The 10334-nt window shown below is 34.7% G+C and overlaps 1 protein-coding gene and 1 long non-coding RNA gene across 5 annotated transcripts in view; one reads left to right on the top strand and one right to left on the bottom strand.

Moving 5' to 3' along the window:
* LOC149784608 (uncharacterized) overlaps positions 1-2852 on the top strand; it is a 5620-nt gene extending 2768 nt beyond the window's left edge. The window contains exon 2 of the long non-coding RNA XR_016414173.1: positions 2120-2852. This is a non-coding gene — a long non-coding RNA (uncharacterized LOC149784608). The remainder of the gene's footprint in view (positions 1-2119) is intronic.
* LOC149784607 (collagen alpha-5(VI) chain-like) overlaps positions 1-9819 on the bottom strand; it is a 46528-nt gene extending 36709 nt beyond the window's left edge. For 3 of the 4 annotated variants that reach the window (XM_089932662.1, XM_089932663.1, XM_089932661.1), the window contains exons 1-2: positions 9685-9819; positions 6859-7013 (exon numbers count right to left, since the gene is read on the bottom strand). The gene's annotated coding sequence lies outside the window, so the exon portion shown is untranslated. The remainder of the gene's footprint in view (positions 1-6858; positions 7014-9684) is intronic. The other variant, XM_089932664.1, reaches the window with a different exon arrangement.
* Between the last annotated feature and the right edge of the window lie 515 nt (positions 9820-10334).

Below are 10334 nucleotides of genomic sequence, written 5' to 3'. Positions count from 1 at the left end.
AAGAGTTACCTAGTCACAACATACAGAGTTTCAGCCATGTGTACCACGTTATAAAAATATCATAAAAGATACGAAATATGATCTAGATATGAATAAACATAATCTCACATGTTCCCAACAGGCACAACCTCTTTGTAAGCCTAGCAGAAAGTACAACTCTTACATAATGAACCAATCACAGCTAGTGTTGTTCTTTATTTCTGAATGCAATGTTCCCACTCATTTAGCTCCGCCCACCTGGACTTGCACAATTGGTACCGTTGTACTCGCACGTTTAACACTTTTCCCACGATTTAAATTATCCAACGGTATGCCTGGAACAGCGCCATCTTTTAGTCTAGGCCTAGCATTTGCATATCCTAGAGCTGCCATTTCTCAGGATCTCTCTAGTAACATTCCTTTGTGAAATGCAATGAGCACAAAGTGCTGCATGGTGTTGCTTTGAAATCGACTCGCTTGTAATGATGTATCCATACTTGCTTTATGCCTTTATCTTTAGCAAAGAATAAAAAAGGTTGTCCTCAGCCTTTTCTTAATATGCTATTACATCCGTAAGCAGCTCAAAACGGCATTGTCTTTTACTCTGGCAACTGCCAGTCGGGATGCTGTATTCGCTACTAGGACGTCACATCACGAACGTAACCGATCAGGTACATACATTTTGCATACGAAGTCACGGAAATTCAGCTCCTAGAAGATATGCCAATATTTAAATATTGGCATTACGGTCGCAGATGATACTTCAGAATCCAGTTTTCTTCTATAGTGCTTTTATTAATATTCTACATTTCCATTGGTTTTTGGTTCCCTTTAAGTAAAACTATCAGGCAGATTATTTCTCTTTAATGCAAAGAGAAAATTCAAAATACACAATATTGTTAATTGAATTCCACGTAATCCTATACATCCTATCTCAAGTCCAAAAACTACAGACTTCCAAATGAATTCAAATAGTCTTGACTTTTCTGATATAAATACAATAATTACTCCAGAATGTCTTTAAATTAGTTCACGATTTAATCCCAAGCAGTGTGTATAAGACCAAACGTGAGTAAGAACTTTAGCAATTCCTCTCGAATTATATCTGAACACAACTTGTAAATTCTGATCAAAATACACCCGCATAATGACCTAAACCGAATGAATGATTTGTTTATCAAATTCCGATGAAAGACATTTTCGCTTGACCTATATGGTACAATAATATGAAACAATTCAACGAAAAACGATAGTTTAATTATAAACAAGACTGGACATGAACCTCTCATGATACGCACATAGTCTGTTTATAACATACCATCACGGAAAAATGCAAGCTATGCAAACATTCCCCCTGCAAAGCATCATCATCGCGGACAAAAGTTAAGCACACAATGCAGCTTAAACATACATACCAATACATGTGTGTGTGTATGTGTGCGTACTACGTTGCATCAGTAATTACAAATTGATAAGAAGACAACTATGAGAATCTTCTAACCTGAATACGTACTATAATATATAATTTCCGAACAGAATACGATAATCCCTAGCACAAAACATCCTTCTTGACTCAGAGCCGGAGCCCACCCACCCCATCTCAGAATATGAGCGCAAAACAGCCGAAACGTTTCCAAGAGTTAGCTTTCTTCACCATTAAATAGTTAAAGGCATGCTCTGGTAACGTTTCTAAGGCAGGATATACCATTGTATATTCTATTCCAGAGACCCCTTGCATATTTGTTTACCCCTTCCTGATAAAGACATTTATGGATCTGTATCTGGCTTTACTTTTGTCTTCTCCAGAGTAGCAGTTGATGCAAAGTATGCACTTGTTTGAACTTTGGTTAAAACATTTTCTCCTCAGTTTAAGAATTATTTATATTAATTTGTTATTTCTTTATATATTGTCTGTCTGCCGGTCGGTTGTGTTCTCTCTCCCACAAAACATCTTACATAGATTTGTATTTTGTCTCTATACTAGTTTGTCTGTCGGTCAAGATTTTTTCTGCTTCAAAAACGAACATCTTTCTTTAATTTATTGATTGTTGGTCTGACTCTCTCTCTCTCTCTCTCTCTCTCTCTCTCTCGATCAAAAATATATACAGGAGACTGATAATAACGTTGCTATGTATTTCAGGTGTGAGGGACGGGACTCTGGTTCAGTCTGCCATATCACTCGCTTCAGGAAATTAGCAAGTGAAGAGTAAAGAAAGAAAACGTTGAATGTTCGGCAGAATATCACGGATGTAATCATTGTCAGTGATATTTGTGTCATATCATTACGGGAACAAAACAAAGATTCACATTTTCGTATTGACCGCGACATGCATTCACCTACATGTAGATAAATAATTGCTTAGTAGTGTTAATTATTTTGATCCAGATCCTCTTCTACACAGGCTCTACGGACAATAATAGCTAACCTCTATAATATTTACCTTTCATGGGTAGTTGTAAACTAGGGTAAAGGTTGCAACAGCAGGAGTGTGGAAGGAGATCAGTTTCAGCAAATAGTTAAGTCCAACATTGTATATGTTTCTTTCCATTGTAAAAAACTCTGCCATATACAGATGTAAAAATGGCGATATAATTATGCATTGCAATTGTTTCCAGGAAGAACTAATGTGTAACAATTCATTGATCAGCTTCCATTGAAAATAGACTAGTATATTGAGTGGGTAAAATAAGGTCATGTATCCATTCAAAGAGGTGGATACTACATTTTGAGCTGAACATGAACCGATTACTTTTAATCCTCATACAGAATGAATTAGGCTTTTGTTTTTAAAGCGAAATAGGCAGATCGCCATTTATCTTCTTCAAGCAGCATTTTTATATCTATTTTAAAAAAAAAAAATACTATCCAACGATATCCTTGTTTCTGTTCTGAATTTTCCCCAGCAGTTATGTGTTCATGCCCTACAGCACACAAACAGCTTGGTCGTTATTGTTAACATTCGTAACGAATAATTAGGGCGCGCAAAATTTTTGTGTGACACTCCTAACCACCGTCAGTAGATTGATAACTCCTATAGTCAACTTACATGATGTTAGAGACAAACAAGTATGTAAGCAAACTGTTATAGTCAGCCTGTTTTATTCTTGTCGGAATCGTCTCAGAAAAGGCAATATGTGTATTTGCTATAATGTTTTCACAAAATAATCACTTTCCAAGTTGCTAAAGTTGAGTGTTGATGCTATGTATCGAGACGAAAATTGAATGTCAGCGACGGAGGCTGTTTTGTGTATGCATCTTTCGGGAGGAAAGTTTCGTTTTTGTTATAAATTCATCGAACATAAATATTCCTTATGTATGATCCTAACATATTTCAACCAACTTCTTGTGAGAGAGAGAGAGACAGACAGACAGACGGACAGGGCATATAATAGCTGCAAACTATTCAGCGTGGGAGCTACTCTTTCAACGTATATTGGACGCAGACAGTACTTCACCGATATAGGATATCATGTATGATTTATTTATTGTCAGGACGTTAAGTGAACTAGCACTGGATATTTATTATATTGCAAACAACGTGTCTCCAGAACAGATATTGTGAAAAAAACAAGTATATTTACAGTTAGAGAGATGAACACAAAAGTATATTTTTAAGTGCGCAATTCTTCCATTACCCATTATCTCATCGATATCATTGCTGTGGCATATCCCATTAAAATTCCAAATTATCTTGTAAGTGCGTGGTGTGTATCGCTTAAGCTCCTGTACATTTGGTGATACTCAGGAAGTGGATCTATATTTCGTTTTCGTGATCGTGGCATAAAATTGAATTTAGTTTGAATGTTGTATTGAAAGCATAGAAATTAACGATGATCCATTACAAATATACACAGTAGTATTTTCTCTTTATGAGATTTGTATTCCCGAACCCTTTAACTATTTATAAACAATGCCATATGCAGTTGAAGTTCAAGTTGTCAATGGCAACAGCTACAGCTGTCTTCGTGAAAGCATGTAAAAAGAACTAAGCCTAGAAAAGAAGTATACCACTTTTGTATTAATGCTAGAATGAACAATTGCGCAGGAAAATCGGCAAGATTTCTGGCGAGAAAAATGTCAAAATTGTTTAACCTCTGCATCAATTAGGTGTTCATGCATACTAACAATTAACATACTTTCACGCATGGATGTACACATACTCACACACAAATAGTCCAGGGACATCGAGACTCTTTGAAAGAGGCAGTTTACTCAAGGATATCACAATTGTCCACCAGAGGTGAGGCCCGCAAAGGAACTGTTTGTTTATAATTTGATTTGAGAAGTGTAGAAGCGATGGTCGCTTTAAAATCTAGCAAATCGGTACCTCCATAGCTTGCATGGTTACTATTCATATCATACAATCAATTTAATCTCAGCGGAGGTTCGTCGGAATTCAAAATAGTGAATTCATACATGGGTAGAATATAGTCCACAAAACGAATTAAAACACAAAATGCTATTGCAAATGATAATGGTAACCTAACGATGCACTGTAGTATTATTTATATCATTATTCCATTATATATTAGACCCAGCTAGTAAAATAATGATGTAACCTGCCTGTTGTTTTCGTTTTGGGTCGACTTTCTTCATGAGCATCTTCCATTTTTAACACGTTCATCTCAGTATTCAGAATGTTCTAAAACGCGATCAGAAAAAAGGTAAAATAGTACAAATGACCGGCGACATCTGAATGTTGGTTATGCATTTTGTGATACTTTGTACTTGAAAACGCGCGTCCCATATGGCGAGGGCATAAACGGTGAATTAAGAACACGTTTAGTCTCATTTTTGTCTTCCGTAAGAAGAGATTAAGTTTGAAATTTGTATATATGTTGTAGATGGCTTAAAACTCTGTCATCTGTTCAAAAGATAATCATGTTCTTAATTACCTGGCAGTCTTTTAAAAACGCAGAAATATGGTGAAAAGTGCGGGATTTTACGACATACGTTCATTTATTTTGACAACATAATAAATAAATACATAAAATTTTACTTAATAAATCTTCGTTCATTAAATGGCACATTTGACCAGTACGGATAACTTGATATTTCGTAAATCGTATTTACCATCTTTACTGTGATTAGCAAAAATATGTAAAAGGACGAATGTTTTACCACTGTCATGTTTACTTTAGCTAGACGTGTTTATTAAGCTAGAATACCCATAATGCAAATGTCCAAAGATGTCCGAAATAAACTGACACGACTGGAAAGTAGTCACACGCTCCACGTCAACCACCAGTACCAACACTACGCACGCACCCCCTCCCCGACATATACCGATCCATGTAAGCAATCACACCAGCTCTATTGTTATGCGCATAAAGCTATATATCATTTACCAAGGTCAATTTACTTCAGCATGAGAATGGTTACAATGATCTAGTCACAAACTATTCGACGTCTAAGAGATTGAAAACGCTCTGTAAAAAAGAAAATGATGTCATGGCATAAATACTTGTCGTATCGAAACTGTTTATTTGAACATGGCTACCCATTTTCTGTATGTGCCTTTGATTAATCTTAATTTCAAGGTCTTCAATTAAAAGTAGTACTTCACCCAATACAGCGACATTTGTCAAATGAAAACATTGAATTTCCTTGTACATACATGGTCGAGAAAGACACGAATTTGCCACTGGATCATAACACGATATAATAATATCCAACTAGGGTTTTCATACTGAAATGAATCGTATCTCAAACGTATTTATTCCATTGTGAAAACCGATATGTGTCCCTTGAGACAGCTTGGAAAATAAAGACCTTTGTAATAATAAATGTGGAAAAGGTACTAATTTATTTCATAAGGAAAACAAATTAAATTTATGACGCATGTATATATATATATATACATATATATATATATATATATATATATATATATATATATATATATATATATATATATATATTTGTTCTGTGTTAGAAACTTGTCCCCCATGACATCCATTCACAGTGTTAGTGATTTAATATATTTACAGAGATAAATTGCCATTGATATTTGTATGATGTTACATCATTACAGTTTCCTATCTCGACTGTAATTGAAGCCTTTTGTTTATATTAACTTCCTATTAGTTTCATATTCTTTTAAATACAACAATCACGATGACTAGCAGCAGGCAAACTTTCATATATATGATTTCTAGGTTGGATTCCACATTGCAAATATCAATAAAATTATCCTTCAAAATCATAACTAACTCGCAATGCAACTTCTTTATATTGTACCATTGCCTACAAAAAGTGGACACCAAGTTTAAATTATTCTGAATAATCTTTTTAATTATTCCATTCTGTTGAAACACCACCACCCCTCATCACCCCCACCCCCGAAAAAATAACACAACTTTATCTTGTTTCGATTAGAATATTGAAGTGCCAGTTTATTGAAAAGATAGTAAAACATTGTTGGACAGACAGGGGTTGTTATCAAAAGTGAGACTTATTTCATAAGTCATCTTTCAGAACTAAAGAATGTTCCGAATTTCACTTTTAAAAGGTAACATTTATTCTTGTAATAAAACTGTTATGGGATTATGCCACTAATACTTTTGGGATGTTTTGGTTTATAACTTGAACTCCAAGGACGTCGCTGAAACTGTATATAGTAGATACGAACACCAACCGAACCAAACTAAATAGGTTTCGATATGATAATTTGCACGAGTAACCAGTTTCAACTACATAATCCCTGTCATACAATCTTCTGATTCTTACATTGTAGAATGTAGACAACAGAGGTACGTTTTCAAGTGTTACAAATGAAGGTTGAAGTTATAATGTGTCTAATTGTGTTGGTCAACCATCTTTCTCATCAGGTATTCACTCAAAGAACAAGAGACATACAATCTGCACACTGTACTCACCTCTTGTTAGGGCATTATTGCCATGGTAACTGACAACCACCAAAAGGACAACGAGGTGTAGCATTATGTAAGATCTAGCATGACGCAATGGCCGTGCTGACTCTATATTTGGTTCTTACTCCTTATAATTTGCCGCTCACGTGTCCTTTGCACATCTGATAAGATACCAAATGTTCTGAATTAAATACAGCACGATCTTTCATGTGGATGTATCATGATGAGTTCAACATCTGTAATCAAGCCAATCCTCCCTTACCTTGAAAGCTTAATTGTTTTCAATGATACCTTTAACTTTTCTCATGGCGATCAAGCAAACAAGGAATCAATGTATTATCATTATTAGTATCATTATATATATATATATATATATATATTCCACAAGTTGGGTGCAAATAGGGGAAATTAAATGATACAAGACATGGGCAATAACCACATGGAGTAGCGTTCGCTAGCTGTATTTACGATTATTATAAAGGATTCGTCTTCTTCAGGGCTCTGTGCAGACGGTTCGAAATATGACGACAAGGTCGCAGTGCTCATTATCATACCCTGTAGACCTATCTCGAACCGTTTACAAGATACGGTCTCAGTTTTTACTGCAAACATTACAGCCATAGTCAATGTTTTGAACTTCACTGAACTCTCTCAAAAAAATGTTTAATCATCACCTAGGATTCCTTTACAGCACCGAAAGACACGTAAAATGCAAATATGTCAAATCGTTAATATTCCAGATATTACAGAAACATGGTTCACTCACATAATCTGATTGTATTTAATGACAGTGACCACTTAGACTGAAACAAATTCTTGTCTAGTGTGTTGACGTACACCCTGAGACAGACGTACGTTGATAGTAACTTGATGAAGAAAGAAGAATATGTTACGTAATATTTAACCCTTATAACCATATTTGAACTTAGATGCCGTGTAAAGCTAGTAAAGACATATGTGCATGTGCATGTATACATATTCTTATATATACCTATTGTTTATTAGGTAGATAGAAAGTTGCAGCTAATTTTGAAGTAACTCATAAATTGATCTCCATACTTAATAAAACAGCTCCCATATTAGCCACAAACTTTGCAACAACACTGAAAGCATTGCACTGTTTATGTCGTTCCAAAAACTAATTTCTAAATCTTTTTCCATTAACTTTCCACACTGAAAACCGAACAATAACTTAAATTTCGCAATTTCTTAATTGTTCATGTCATACAGAAACGTAATATATTTATACAGCATATTCCAAGCTTAATGTACTTGCTGTACACCCAGTCACGTCCTTAATGAGAGAGTAACACAAAGTGCCCTGCCAGTCACACATTTTCGAATTGAAGATTCCATACATGAACTTTACGTATTATATAAATTAGTAGGTTCTATATACTTGGCAAGATAAGTCGTGTGACGCCTCGACCAGTAATCTCTTTAGTGGATGTTTCTTTGATTTATATAGAAAGAAAAAAAATCGCTGAGTTAAGGCGCGATTGTGCTGCTCACGTATAGGACACATATGCTGACCTAGGCATACCTTCTCATGAGCAAACTTTTGTACACAATATGCAACGTGCCTATTTTCAGTGGCAATCGAACACATTCTTGTTGGATGTATCTACGTTAAAATTGGAGACCCCAATTTCATGGCGTAGACTCGATCGATGATGTTACCAAAAAATAAATACATACATACATACATACATACATACATACATACATACATACATCCATGCATACATACATACATAAATAAATAAATAATAACGCATTGGACTTTTTAGAAGAATGCGTTGGATATTTTAGCCCTATATTGTTACAATTTTACTGCGTAAAAAATTATGTTTGCTTTTATTTTCCTTTGAGAAAAGCATAGGAATCTGCATGTCTCTTAAAACTTGTATAGTATTAGATATTACGTTCATTTTAAAGGTTTTAGCTATTTATAACCTTTATTTTAACAAAATCTAATTAAGATGTATACATTTTGTCATAAAAAATGGTTGACATACGAAGCTGGAAGAATACCCATTTGCCTACTATCATATATTGTCGGTGCATTCAGAGAGATATTCTTTTTTCACCGCACAATTTTATTGGTCAAAGAATAGCCACTTTTCATTGTGGCTTTATATCTTGTCAATTTGGATCTAGTTTAAAGGCATACCTTTCCGGTTTATTACGTTCAGTTCTGAGTAGAGGTTATTACTTTTATCGAGGGTAAAGAAAAACTACAAATTCATTTAATAGGAAAAACATTTAATTTACCGCGCAATATGTTTACCACTCTTACTGCTTCAATGCATAAGCAATTCTGCAAACCTTAGACATAGCGTAATTTTCAAAACTATTTTTGTTTGTAGGTTCAGTTTTGAAATAACTTAGTTGGTATCATACAGTCAGTTTAATTGCTGGTGTGAAGTATATAAATTTACGGTGTTTCTTTCTATTTTGCACCTATTACATTTTGGTTCAAAATTTGTTCACCAAAATTAGATGTAACTGATAGAAGCAGATATAAGCAAATATGAACAAAGATCAAACGTTGCTAAAATGATTAGGTAACAAAATGGAGTCCTAAGAGTGACAATGTGCTGTCATATTAGCTCCAAAATTAAGTTTTTATAGATATCTTAAGGAAATGAAATGCCAGTAGATAACTATGGATAACTTAATTAAAATAAAATATAAATACCAAATAAAAGCAAGGAAACGATGATGTTTAAGTCTCACTCTGGATCGGTCTGCGAAAGTAAAGTTGGAACGTTTCCAGTACTTGCTATAAGCGTAACATTTTAAACTACACTTCTGCATTGTGTTACTTACCTCTCGACAGGGCGCCTGTATAGTTACAACCAATTACTACCAAAAGAACAATGACGTGTTTCAGATTGGACGACATACCCAGGTCAGGTGACGTTATGGAAGCACACCTGGATTGCCCTCCTTATATTCCAACGCATGCATCTCTATCGGCACTGATAGCAGTAAGGTTTTACTTAAGAAGATATGTATCGATGCCCCATACGGAAACAATATCGATGGGTGAAACAGTGCTGACGAAAAGTGCACTTCAAGTGCACGGTCAGATAAGTTTTATCTCGGGAGAGGCTATTTGAAAATAACCTACCACAAATTTTAAACCGATAATAAAGTATTGAATTTCATAAGATAAACGAGCAATACAATATTTATATACACCGCACCTACATGTACAAAGTACAGTTATACCATAAATAAGTACCACTCAAGGGGTGAATCTGTCTTTTGTCTTTACAAAAAGATGGTCTTTACATGCAGAAAATATGCATTGGTTCGTGTTTATATGGCTGTATGGAACTAAATCGCGTTATGCACAGTTAATCATAATTTAAATGAGGTTGCTAGACAAGAAAGATAGTATTTTTCCCAACTAAGAAAATAATTCTTCGGAGCAGTTTTAATACAATAATACGAAAGTGACAAAAAATTGCTAT

This window comes from Sinohyriopsis cumingii, chromosome 14 (assembly GCF_028554795.1).
Source record: "Sinohyriopsis cumingii isolate HCF-2022 chromosome 14, ASM2855479v2, whole genome shotgun sequence".
In the NCBI taxonomy this organism is placed as follows: Eukaryota; Metazoa; Mollusca; class Bivalvia; order Unionida; family Unionidae; genus Sinohyriopsis; species Sinohyriopsis cumingii.
This window is presented reverse-complemented; position numbering and strand designations above follow the sequence as displayed.